This window comes from Peromyscus eremicus, chromosome 3, assembly GCF_949786415.1.
Source record: "Peromyscus eremicus chromosome 3, PerEre_H2_v1, whole genome shotgun sequence".
In the NCBI taxonomy this organism is placed as follows: Eukaryota; Metazoa; Chordata; class Mammalia; order Rodentia; family Cricetidae; genus Peromyscus; species Peromyscus eremicus.
The window spans coordinates 155,950,420-155,963,159 of NC_081418.1; the positions used below are offsets into that span (position 1 = coordinate 155,950,420).

The 12,740-nt window shown below is 44.7% G+C and overlaps 1 protein-coding gene and 1 long non-coding RNA gene across 2 annotated transcripts in view; one reads left to right on the plus strand and one right to left on the minus strand.

The window, feature by feature from the left end:
* Positions 1-2,971: 2,971 nt before the first annotated feature.
* LOC131906224 (uncharacterized) lies at positions 2,972-10,087 on the minus strand. Its single transcript, XR_009378141.1, has 3 exons — positions 9,727-10,087; positions 5,321-5,431; positions 2,972-3,159 (listed from the first exon to the last, which is right to left on the minus strand). It is a non-coding gene; the product is annotated as an uncharacterized LOC131906224 (long non-coding RNA).
* Positions 10,088-10,145: 58 nt separating this feature from the next.
* Far2 (fatty acyl-CoA reductase 2) overlaps positions 10,146-12,740 on the plus strand; it is a 99,162-nt gene continuing 96,567 nt past the window's right edge. Inside the window, exon 1 of the mRNA XM_059256405.1 lies at positions 10,146-10,529. The gene's annotated coding sequence lies outside the window, so the exon portion shown is untranslated. The remainder of the gene's footprint in view (positions 10,530-12,740) is intronic.

A 12,740-nucleotide genomic window follows, 5' to 3' on the forward strand; every position in this document is an offset into this window, starting at 1 on the left:
AAGGAATCTTCCCTGTAAAGTGGATATGAAAATACTTCCACATGAATGAGCAGGTCTTGCAGTCTAATGAGAAGGAAACTGTTTTCTTCCAACGTTTGTTTCCAGAATCTGCTTTCCTGATGAGGCCCTGCCAGACCTTACTGAGTCTCATTTAGTTTGTTGACATTTAAGGGGAGGGACTCAGGAGCAATAAAGACTTCTCAGGCAGGGCCTTTGGTTTCTCACAGTCATGTTTTCATCTTCTGGGCCTCATCTGAGACTTAAAATCTACCAGGTTGATGTGGTATGGGCATTTAAGCAGCAATGGCTTTTTAAGTCTTATACCTCCCTTTCCCTATTATCTGTAATATGTGGGTGGTAGGGTGCAGGCAGGAGCACAGTCTGTGACTGCAGAATCTTGCAGTGGTGACAGTTCTTAAGGGGTCCATGCAGCTTTGGACCTCCAGTTTCATCTGCTCAGAACTCAAGTACTGAGCCAACAACAGCTTGGGGGGTCAAATTTGACTCCTGATTTTTTATTTCTTTCAAACTAGAAATGGTTCTTTTATTTTTTGGAAGTTAAAAATAATCACAACTATTCTGTGGTATGTGTAAATTACATGAAATTAGAGTTGATTTTAGATGAGGTCTTTTTTCCACATGCTTGTCCCCACTTCATTCTGTTCCTGGAGTTGTTGACCCTGGAGTGGGTCAGAGCACAGGCTCTCATGGATCTAACAAGCAAGGCTTGGCAAACCATCTTCAATATGCCCAAAAAAGAGACAATAGTGAAAAGCAGAGAAGAGAGATTTAGTTAATGTGGCTGATCTGGGAAAAGGAACAAGAGAGGTCAAGAAATGTCTCTAAGTCCCTGGCTCGAAGGTTAGGTTTAAAATGGAAGATAGGAAGTACAGCTAAGAGGATAGCCCCAATAAGGTGTGGTCCACCTATCCTCACTGTCCCAGCTCCAGTCTCCCCTGTAAGGTGACAGTCTGACAAATTGTAAGAACTGTATGAAGTCTTTTGTTGGGAGGCAAGTTCCTCTTCTGGCTGGCACCAGGCTTCAGCCTTTTCCTTCACCCAGCATGAGATTCCTAGGGAAATTCCAATTTCTTGGAGACCATTGTTTCAATAGTCAGATAGCAAGGGGAGGGGCACCAGAGTCTGTTCAGGACATCCGCATCCCATAGAGGATGGTTATAATTCTGCACTTGAACCAGAGCAAAGGGTGCAACATATTTTTTTGTGTAGCCAACAACATAACTAAGTAAATAATGAACAAACTAGTCTTGCCTTAATTGTCAGGCATGGAGAGTCACAGTGGTTCACAGTGGTGCAGTTTCAGTCGTGGTTTATGGAATGTTTTGTTGGATGTTGCTCCCTTAATCTCTGAGTGAAACAAAAGCATTTTCAAGCTGCAGTTGATACAATATGTCCTTTATGGCTTTGGGACTTAATACCGTTTGGGGTTTTTTGTTGTTGTTGTTTCAGAAACAAGTTTTATGTCATTCTTTAATTTTTTTTATTTCTTGAGATATTTTATATATGTATCATATAAATTGTATTATATTGTAAATACATTACAATAATGATTTTGAGATTATATCATTTCCTCCTACCCTTTCCTCCTTCCAAACCCTCCCATATACCACTCCTCATTCATTCAAATTCATGGCCTGTTTTTTCATTAATTGTTGTTATATACACACATAGCACATACATGCACACACACTCACTACACACACTCACTACACACATACACACATACACACATACACACACACACACACACACACACACACTCCTAAATGCATAAATACAATCTGCTCAGTCTATGTAATGTTACTTGAATGTATGTTTACATGACTGACCATTCAGTATTGGATAACAGTTGGTGTGAACTTCCCTGGGAAAGAGTATTCCTCCCACTCTCGGCATTCCTTGGTTGCCTGTAGTTATTCTGAGGCTTCATAAGCTTCCGCTATTTATGTTAGCATATCTATAGGTATCCTCATTGCTCAGCCCATGTTTAGAAGGTAGAGTCATGTTGGTGAGAATTTATAGGTGTAAACTTCTGACATTCCTAGGAGACACAATCTCAGTGAACTGGATCTGACGTGAAAGCCTCCTCTCTGAGGACCAGCTAACATGGTACCAGAAGATACCACACAAGCTTCCAAAAGAGGGAAGCAACCAACATTCTTACTCAGCTATGATGCCCATAAACCATATCAATGACCAGTATGGCACACTAACCCTAAGGGTGTAGTAGTGGCAAATACATATTAGTGGAAACCAATATCTTTCTAATTGGATATAAGACCTGCTCAACAAGAGGGAAATCATGCTTGGTACTGGAAACCGAGTCAGCTACCCAGGACTAGTGAAGTCGTGAATCTTGGAGGAGAACCCACAAGCACTGCTTTACTAAACCAGCATAATCCCTAACTACATTCTAAATATCTGTCCTTATACTCACAGATAAATGTAGTCCTCATCCCTCATCAAGAATACTGTTTTTGTTTTTATGACATTTTAACTTCCCAGACTTCTCCAGAGATGACCCCTAGTATAGCACAGCAGAATCCTGAAGATGGGAAGGGTAGGCAAGGAATTCCTGGGGATTTGTTATGAAAAAGCAAAGATATCTACTTACCCTCAGTAGAACCATTGTTAGGCCTGTAACTTTACTGGATAAAAACAGGATAACCGCAGGTGGCAAAGCAGATACTCTGAGAACCAAGGGACCGGACGAAGTCATTGTGGAAATGCCCTGTGTTTTAGGTCATCTTTCTTAATGGTGCATGGTTCATCATAGGTCACCGAGAGGATGCATTCCACAAAAGTCAGCACAAGCCCAGGTTTATTGAGGTCAGTATGCTTGGAAATTAGGGAGACCATTAACTTATGTGTCCAGCTCCAATATACTTAAAATTACCTGTGCAATTATGCCAGCAATTCATGACAACATAGTCAAGAAAACCTACAGCAGTTTCTGGTAGTCTGAAGGTGTTTATTTCCCTCAACCAAAATGAGTGCCTTTGTTGTTGTTTCACCAGCAACTGGTGCTTGTCCATCTCTCTCCTCGGCGGGATTATGTCTTTGCCTCTTCCTTTATCCTCTGCCTCGATTTGGGTCCAGTTCTGCCCAGGCAGCAGCTATGCCGGTGCTACTGGGTGTCTGTAAGATCACGGGGTCTTTGTGCTTTGGGTAAATTTAGGTCTCAGTTTCTCTTAGAATGAAACGAATTTCCATGAGCCCCTATTACTCTGTATCACACCCTCTTGCCTATAATACATAGCACACACTGCACATAGCTTGTCTTAGCTAATAATATTCACATCTCGAAAAGTAGATTGTTTGAGGACCATATCTTATATTTGGCCCAATTCTCTTATCTTATAGAAGAGAAAAGCCTGTCTATTTAATGTGTGTGTAGACTACAATGGAAATCTTGTGACTACAGAAGACAGGAGCACTCCACCCCATTCAGATATTTATTCTTTGGTAATATTTACTAAATATTTCCTGTGAGTCAGACAAGTTCCTTAGCTCTGCATTCATGGTGAACTAGTTGTAGTACCTGCTCTCAAGCCTCTAGTTTTGAGCCATGCTAGTCATCAGTATAAAAACACAGAACGCTGGTAGAACCTTACCTACTCTTCTTTATCCTCCTGCCTAGCATGCATGACATGCTGGCTTTGACCCCTAGTGCTGCACAAAGTGTAGACACAGAGATGGAGGCAGTATATCAGGAGTTCAGAGTCATCACTGGCCACATGCATAGTTGGAGCCCCGCCTAGGCTACATGAGACTCTGTTTACAAATCAGTGAAAGGACATGATGGGAGGTGAGCTAAAATACAATATGAGAAATTCCACTGGGAAGAATTCTCCTTTACCCAGAACAGATTCTGGTGGTTAATTTGCCTGGGTTCCTGTCCTCTTATCTACCCTTCCCCAGTCTCCTTTTTCTCCAAATCTGACTGACTAATACCTTGTATTCTCCAACTTCCCTCTTCATGTCTGTCTTTAAAGATAAGCACAGAAACCCTCTGTGTCTATAACTAATTTTCTGCTAATAGTGATGGGAAAAGTGAGAGAGGAAGGACAATATTAATGCCTGTGGGGGAGTCACAAAGCTTCTGGAATGGTGCCTTTGCACATTGGCAGAGGGTGAGAACTTAGAAGCTTCTGGAGTGGTGTCTTTGCACATTGGCAGAGGGTGAGCACTTAGAAGCTGCCCAGTGAGTGGACAAAGGGAACTCTATTACCTGAAGTCAGCCCTCTAGACTTCTGGAGACTAAACAAAAACAAATCCTCTGCCTTAAACATCCTTTCCTATATGGGCATCTGTGAAAGTTTGTATAGTATAGTCCTTAGAAGTCTTCCTCTATAAGCTAGGGGACAACTGCTTCAGGAGCTTTGAATGAACAGATGTGGACTGGCAATACAAGGCCATGGGAGTATTTTCATTATCATTAGAGGCAGTCCACCTGCTTGAAGTATATCCCACCTAGTTCATGAAGTGCGATCAGCAATTGCCCATGTCGCCCTCTTCTTTCCCCATGCTATGATGTAGACAGTCAAAGCCTTGGGGGGGGGGAAGCTAGTCCACAAAGGACAGCTGTGTTCACCTTCACTGCTGACACCTACAGCCATTTTCTGGATTCCAAAGCCTCTGTCTAGATAGGCCTTGGTTTCCCCTACAAAGGGATATTTACACCGAAATCCCTGGGTTAAAGCCAGCTGCTCTTTTTAATTCCACCTCTGCCCCTTCCCCACTGGCCCTTGGTGTCAGTAGGCCCTGTTCCCACACCCTATGTGGTGTGTCATTGATACACACTGGCCATGAACTTCTCAAAGCTACTTGGCAGATTCCCCGTTCAACCCTCAGGGGAGGGAGGCAGTAATTATAAGTGGTCTTGAGTAGAGGCTCAAAAAGGGAGGCTGGGGGGGGGGGGATAGAGAGGACTCCAGGCTCAGCCAGAGATCGGAGAGTGGTGTAAATGGAAGCTGCTGAGGAGGCAGCATGGTTCAGCTGCATGACTACCACCAAGTGTGGTCAGTGTCATGAAGGTGTAAATGGGCACGAACTGCTCCCTAACAGCTGGGAAGAAAGTAGCAGAAAAGATTTAAAGTGTGCTTCTCCTGAGGTTAAAAAAAAAAAAAAAAAAAGCAGTACTCTGCATTTTCTTACAAAACTGTTCCCAGCTGCTGCTAAGGGCCAACACCTATTGCCATTTGGCATATTACCAAAGCAGGAAGTGTGTCCTGGTTCCTTTGCTTTCTTGATGCTGGTTTGTGAAAGACAGAAATGATTACTACAAAGATGAACTTACCAAATGTTGCCAAGGTTATTTCCTGTGTGTTCCACATTTGAGGCCATTAACTGTTGACCTGTCCTAAGTCATGCTGTGGCCTCGAACTCATGATGGTTATGGTCCATCACCCTGGTGGCACATTTCACAGAAAGGAAGGAGTGGGGCTGTCAGTGATTGCTGGCTAAACTCACCCCTAATGCTCAGAAAACATTCACCAAGTACATGTCATCATGTTACAAAAAACTGTCTCCCATTAGCCCTAGAGATCCCATATTACACACATGTGATAACTAAGACCCATGAAGTTTTAAGTATAGTTACAAGACAGACATTACTATTAGAATACAGCCATTGTTGAAGCACAACTTTACAGAAGAGAGAGACTCCCAACTTAAAAATCTACCTTGAGAGTTCTAGCATGAAGGATACCTAGGTTATTAAAACACACCAAATGTGTTTTACTCTATGTTCAGTTCTAATGAACCAACTTCTCATGGATAGAGCTGTGTGTTTCTTCTTATTACTAAGAGTTTTGAAAATAATCATACTAGTAGATAAAAATGTGGAACTTGGAAGAAGAAAACCGGCTCTGAGGTTAGTCTCCTTGACAAGCCCGTACTTTTAGATTGTCAGAGTTCTGCTGCTGTGATAAGTGATGGGAAAGGAAAAAAAGAAGGAAGGAAGGAAGGAAGGAAGGAAGGAAGGAAGGAAGGAAGGAAGGAAGGAAGGAAGGAAAAAAGATGCACACCTTTAATCTTAGCACTAGGGAGGCAGGGGCTAGAAGATTTCTGTGAGTTTGAAGCCAGCCTGTTTTACATAGTGGGTTCCAGGAGAGCCAGGGCTATGTAAAGAGACCCTGTCTTAAAAAAAAAAAAAAAAAAAAAAAAAAAGAGTTGAGGATTATCAACTGTGCAAAGTGCCCTAGGTGCTATCATATAGAAGGAACAGAAAGCTTTCTCATTACTGACAGTAACTGGATGACTTCAGTGTCTTTCAATGAGTGAACTGGTCAGATCATAGAACATGGCAAGAGCAGAGAGAGGTGAACTAATGCATGCCTGCTAGTGCTCAGCTCACTTTCTCCACATGTTTTTGTTTGTTTGTTTGTTTTTTCTGAGACAGGGTTTCTCTGTGTTGTTTTTGGAGCCTGTCCTAGAACTCACTCTGTAGACCAGGCTGGCCTGGAACTCACAGAGATCCGCCTGCCTCTGCCTCCTGCGTGCTGGGATTAAAGGTGTGTGCCACCATGGCCCAGCACACTTTCTCCATTCTTAAACAGTCCAGGGGTCTAGGCGATGGTGCCACCCACAGTGGGTAAGTCTTCCCACATCATTTAATGTAATCAAGACAATTCCCCACTGACATGTGCACAGCCTAGCCTGACACAGAAAATGACTCATTGAGACTCTTTTCCAAAGTGATTATAGACTGTGTCAAGTTAGTAATCATCACAGTCCCTGACCTTGTCCTCAGCCAGTCACTAAAATGTCTTCTTTCCTCAGTTTGATTGGTAAATGATAATCACACATTTTTATATCCCAGGGTTCTTGTGACAAAAGACTAAAATGTGTACATGAAATGCATGAAAGCTTGTTAATATAAGAGTTGCTGGTGTGCGTAGGAAGTGGACCTGAGGGTGGGTGAAGGTTTGTGTGTGTGCGCACGTGCACACATGCTCTACACAGATAACAGCCACAAAATCCCATGCTTCACAATCCTCCCCATTGTGACTGTGTTTTGCACTCCTTGGAGGACTTTTATGTGCACCCCAGAATATGAGTCAGGGTAGTCTTCCTTGACCATGATGCCAACACAGACTTCTGCTGTCTCTCCCAAAGGAAGTCTGCTGTCAGCTGTGACCATCCCTTGATGTTTGGTTTTCAGCTTCATTACATTCCCACTCCTGAGAGCACCCTGACAACAAGTTCCAGAGATCCCCAGCACTGCAGCCTTGCATCTCTGCCCATTTTTATTTTGAGCACCAAAGATTCCTATTTTTGGAAATCTACATGAAAGGACAGCCCTCGTCTCAGCACCATTCTGCATGGTGTTCTATGAAATCTCTAAATCTGACCGTCACACTTGTGCAAGGACACTATTTTCAGATGTTTCTTTCTCACTCTGTTCTAGGTCACATACTGTCATTCATTTGACTCCTCAGTACACACATAAACACATAGGCAAACACACCTCTCTCAGAACCCGGATCTTCCTATTGATCTTAGCAACACCCCCACTCCACCTCTGTGTAGCCTACATTGTGAATCCTTCCTTAATGAGGACCCTATTCTTTTCCATTCGTTCTCTCTAATTTTGGATGTTTTAAGATTATTTATTAACTTGCATGTGTATATGCCTGTGTGAGTTTATACACAACACGTAAGAGCAGGTTTTGTCAGAAGTCAGAAGAAGATGTCAGATCCCCTGGAGCTGGAGTTAGATGGGTGAGCTTCCTACTATGTGAGCTAGGACCCAAACCCTGATCCTCTGCAAAAGGAGTGTTGTATATCTGCGGAGCCATCACTACAGCCCCTGAATTTGGACCTTGCCAACCATCTGTATTCTCTGCTCCAACTTCATAGAAACAGTTGGGTGTTACTAGACAAAAACAGATGATATTTATTGGAGACAGAGACAGTGCAAACGCATCTTTACCCTCAGGTGGACTTCAGGCTGCTGTCAGCCTCTTCATTGGTTTCTGGCATGTTTCACATCTTGTTTGGAGAAGTTATACAGACATTTACCCATCTCCAAGCTCCCTTCCTTTATCCTCAGCTCTACTGGCAATATGGGATGCTGTCCCACCCTACACAGAAGCAGAGAGCTACGGCAGGTTCTGTTCAGTCCACACATTGTTCGGCTCCCCCATCAACTTCTACTTCTCTTCCTTCTTATTTGAGAGAAGAAAGTTACCTTCTCCAGTCCAGGATTGAAATTTCTCTTGTTTCCTAAAGGTTGTGTGAGAGTGTGTGTGTGTGTGTGTGTGTGTGTGTGTGTGTGTGTGTGTGTGTGACAGAGAGAGAGGAGAGAGAGAGAGAGAGAGAGAGAGAGAGAGAGAGAGAGAGAGAGAGAGACCAGAAGGCAATTTTAAAATCCCAAAATGTGTTATTTTTCAGGAGCCTCCCATCATGGTTTTTTTTTTTTTCAATACAGTTCTCTTATGAGAACTTTCTTAAGTGTGCTAGTTTCTAGCCAGCAAGCCCCAAAGATCAACCTGGCTCTGCTTTCCCAGCACAGGGATCACAATCATGCACCGCTGCCCTCAGATTCTTCCTCTGTGCTCTGGAAATCAAACCCAAGTCCTTGTACAAGGCAATGACTGAGCTCTCTCCCCAGCCCATCTCTCCCCAGCTATCTCTCCCCAGCCCATCTCTCCCAGCCCATCTCTCCCAGCCCATCTCTCCCCAGCCCATCTCTCCCCAGCCCATCTCTCCCAGCCCATCTCTCCCCAGCCCATCTCTCTCCAACCATCATCTCCCCAGCCCATCTCTCCCCAGCCATCTCTCCCCAGCCCATCTCTCCCCAGCCCATCTCTCCCAGCCCATCTCTCCCAGCCCATCTCTCCCCAGCCATCTCTCCCCAGCCCATCTCTCCCCAGCCCATCTCTCCCCAGCCCATCTCTCCCCAGCCCATCTCTCCCCAGCCCATCTCTCCCCAGCCCATCTCTCCCAGCCCATCTCTCCCCAGCCATCTCTCCCCAGCCCATCTCTCCCAGCCCATCTCTCCCCAGCCCATCTCTCCCCAGCCCATCTCTCCCCAGCCCATCTCTCCCCAGCCCATCTCTCCCAGCCCATCTCTCCCCAGCCATCTCTCCCCAGCCCATCTCTCCCAGCCCATCTCTCCCCAGCCATCTCTCCCAGCCCATCTCTCCCCAGCCATCTCTCCCCAGCCATCTCTCCCCAGCCCATCTCTCCCCAGCCATCTCTCCCCAGCCATCTCTCCCCAGCCCATCTCTCCCCAGCCCATCTCTCCCCAGCCATCTCTCCCCAGCCCATCTCTCCCCAGCCATCTCTTCCCAGCCATCTCTCCCCAGCCCATCTCTCCCCAGCCCATCTCTCCCCAGCCCATCTCTCCCCAGCCCATCTCTCCCCAGCTATCTCTCCCCAGCCCATCTCTCCCCAGCCCATCTCTCCCCAGCCCATCTCTCCCCAGCCCATCTCTCCCCAGCCCATCTCTCCCCAGCCCATCTCTCCCCAGCCATCTCTCCCCAGCCCATCTCTCTCCAACCATCATCTCCCCAGCCCATCTCTCCCCAGCCCATCTCTCCCCAGCTATCTATCCCCAGCCCATCTCTCCTATAATTTTACTCTGAGATTCAACAGAACCTCAGCTACTTACTCTTCCCCCTTCTATCTTGTCTATTCATCTCAGACAATGTATAAACTCTTACATCTCATTTTACTAACAAATGACTTTCCACACACCTTTGTATCCTTTTATTCTTCTGTTGTTACCACACCACTTTTCCTCCTGTAGCTGAATTCTCCCAGAGGTGATTTCCTCTGGCTGTTTTGATTAAGTCATCTGTTCACAGAGTTGTCAAATAAATACCACATCCAAAATACAGCCCATGAATTATTCTAACACTTAACATGCTGATTTATGTAGTGACTTTCCTCTACATTGACATGTGTTGACTTACTCAATAAGACATTTACTATAGATGAGTAAGTGGACCTGATGTGTGACTGTAACCTGTGACAGGAGATAGTCAGCCTGCACATGGTTAAACTTCTTTTAGAGAGCAAGGACTGCTGGGATAGTGCTGGAAACTGGGTGACTAACGCAGAGTTCTTGAAAAGATGACGCATCACAAAGTCGGAATCCACAAGTAGTTCTTTATGTAGGATTCCAGAACGTACCAGAAGGTAGGATCCTGATAATTGGGTCAGTGAAGAGCAAACATAGATGTTGGGGAAGTCCCCTCCTCTGATCCCGGCTTAAGGCCAGACCTCCCAGGAGTTAGTGAACTTTGGTTCAGCTCTACGGGAGGAAAGAGTGGTTAGATGTGCCCTGGATCGGTGGAGGAAAAGTACTGTGATTGAAAATACTGTGAGGGGACAAGAGGACCTTTGGCTACTGGCAGGTGGCCCTGGGGGTGTCTGAGTCATCCACTTCTGGACATGGAGAACAGGATCCTGATGATGAAGTGGCCACCAAGAGACTCCCATCTTCATCCAGAGATTGTCTTAATGTCTCAGAAGCTCGGGTCAGGACTGAACAAATAGTAAGTCATCTTGATTAAAAACAATGGGATTTCCATGTTCACCCAACTGAAATCCTAGAGTGAAAATTTAAAAAATGAAACAAAATCCCAAAATGTAAAATCTAGCTAACCATGGCAACTGGAACTTTTAAATGATGGAAATTTCAAACAGGGCTTCCTAATGCTTCCTTGTTAGCTCCAAAACTGCTAAACACAGGAGGTAACTGGTTTTTAAACTTTTCTAGATCTTATGTGTATGAGTGTTTTGCCTGCATGCATGTCTTCTGTGTACTACATGCATGAAATGCCCCAGGAAGTGAGAGGAGCACATTGGATCCCCTGGAACTGGAGTTATAGACAGTTTGTGAGCTGCCATGTGGGAGCTGGGAACTGAACCCGGGTCCTCTGGAAGAATGGCCAGTGTTTTTAAGTGCTGTGCCCCATCTCCAGCCCTGAGATAATTGTTTAATATCTTCATCTCTAAAATGTCTCTCAACTACTGTTTCCCTATATGAAGGTTTGTGGGGAAGCTTAGCAAATCAAAAGGAAGGTTTGATTCCCATTAGATAAAAAGATTTTTGGGCTTCAGTAACAGCAAAACAGATTACTATTACAGGAAGGAGTCCAGGGTGGGAGGGCAGTTCCATGAGTAAACCTCTTGCCACACAATCATGAAAACCCCAGCCCCCATGAATTAAAAGTGGGCATGGCAGTGCACACTTGTAATCCCAGTGTCGGAGGGGTGGAAACAGTTATCTTGTAGAACTTTCTTGGTCAGTCACTCTAGCCGAATCAGTGAACTCCAAGTTCAGTGAGAAACCTTGTCTCAAAAAACTAGGTAGAGAGAAGCTGAGGACACCTGCCATTGACCTCTGGCTGCTACATGCATGTGTGCTATGTGTGTGTGGGCGGGGGTTTGCACACACATGTGTGCTAAATACATGCCCACAGAATAAATTTTTAAAGGAGGAAATCCTTTTGTTTTAATTTCCAGACTCTGATGTGTCTCTCTCTCAGAGTCACCTGACATTACACCCTTTGAAGCTCAGGAATCAGAATTCCAGCTGAGTTTAAACATAAACAGTGAAACATGTCATTCGCCAGAGGCAATATTGGGAACAGTTTGGTGTAGTTTGCCTCATATTTCTCAAACTTGAAAAGAGAAAACTCTTTAAGGAAAAAATAACTCATTTTCATGTAGAGAAAATAAAGTATAGGAGATCTGGCTAAGGACCCGCCTAGAAGCTGAAGTCAGAATGCTGAACTGCCCTGCTTCTCAGCTGTCATCGTAATGTCTGAAGACATTGCAGTGAACACATTCCACACGCCACAGACACACTGGGTCCATGAGAAAACTGCTTGCCACACAAGCATGATGTCGCTGAGACTGTTCATCTGACGTGCAAACATTGAAGCTGGTTTGCACTCTGCCTTCCCTGCTCTGTGTCCATTTGGGCTTGTTTTTTACCCAAGAGAATGTAACTGAAAACAATGGTAGAGAGAGGGCATATAGGGAGAGGGGAAAAAGAGGCAGGAAAAGATTGATTTTTCATAAATCACATTAATATTTTTTCAAAAATACAAGTGATAGATTTGGCTATGGAAGGGGCAAAAACTATTTGTTATTATTAGTATTTTTGGGGGTTTTTTTTTTTTTTGGTTTTTTTGGAGACAGGTTTCCTCTGTGTAGCTTTGTGCCTTTCCTGGAACTCACTCTGTAGCCCAGGCTGGCCTCAAACTCACAGAGATCTGCCTGGCTCTGCCTCCCGAGTGCTGGGATTGAAGGCGTGCACCACCACCGCCCGGCTATTATTAGTATTATTATTTTTCCTCAGTTCTGGGGCTTGAACCCAGAGCCTGTGCAAGCAAAGCAAGTGCTCTTCTCCACCGAGTGTCTTCAATCTTTAAAGCTGTATTCTTGAACAAACTACCGTGATCCCATTTAGCCATGCTAACCTCTTATCCTTCCTTAGCTGAGTTTTGCAAGATTGACAGGTAGCCTGTTTTATCTCACCAAATGAAGCAACAGTCCATCTTTTCTGGAACAGAGGAGACCTTCTGAAACTAGTGACCTTACTCTACTGACCCAGGCCAAGAGCCCGAGGATCTTTGTGAGTGATGCAGCAGTGAGTGAGCCAAACAATTTAGAGATGGAACTGGAGGCCTTTGGTTGAGCTGACCCAAATCTCACTCACCATATTCCAGCTGCATTGAATCTGGGTGAGGGAGCCA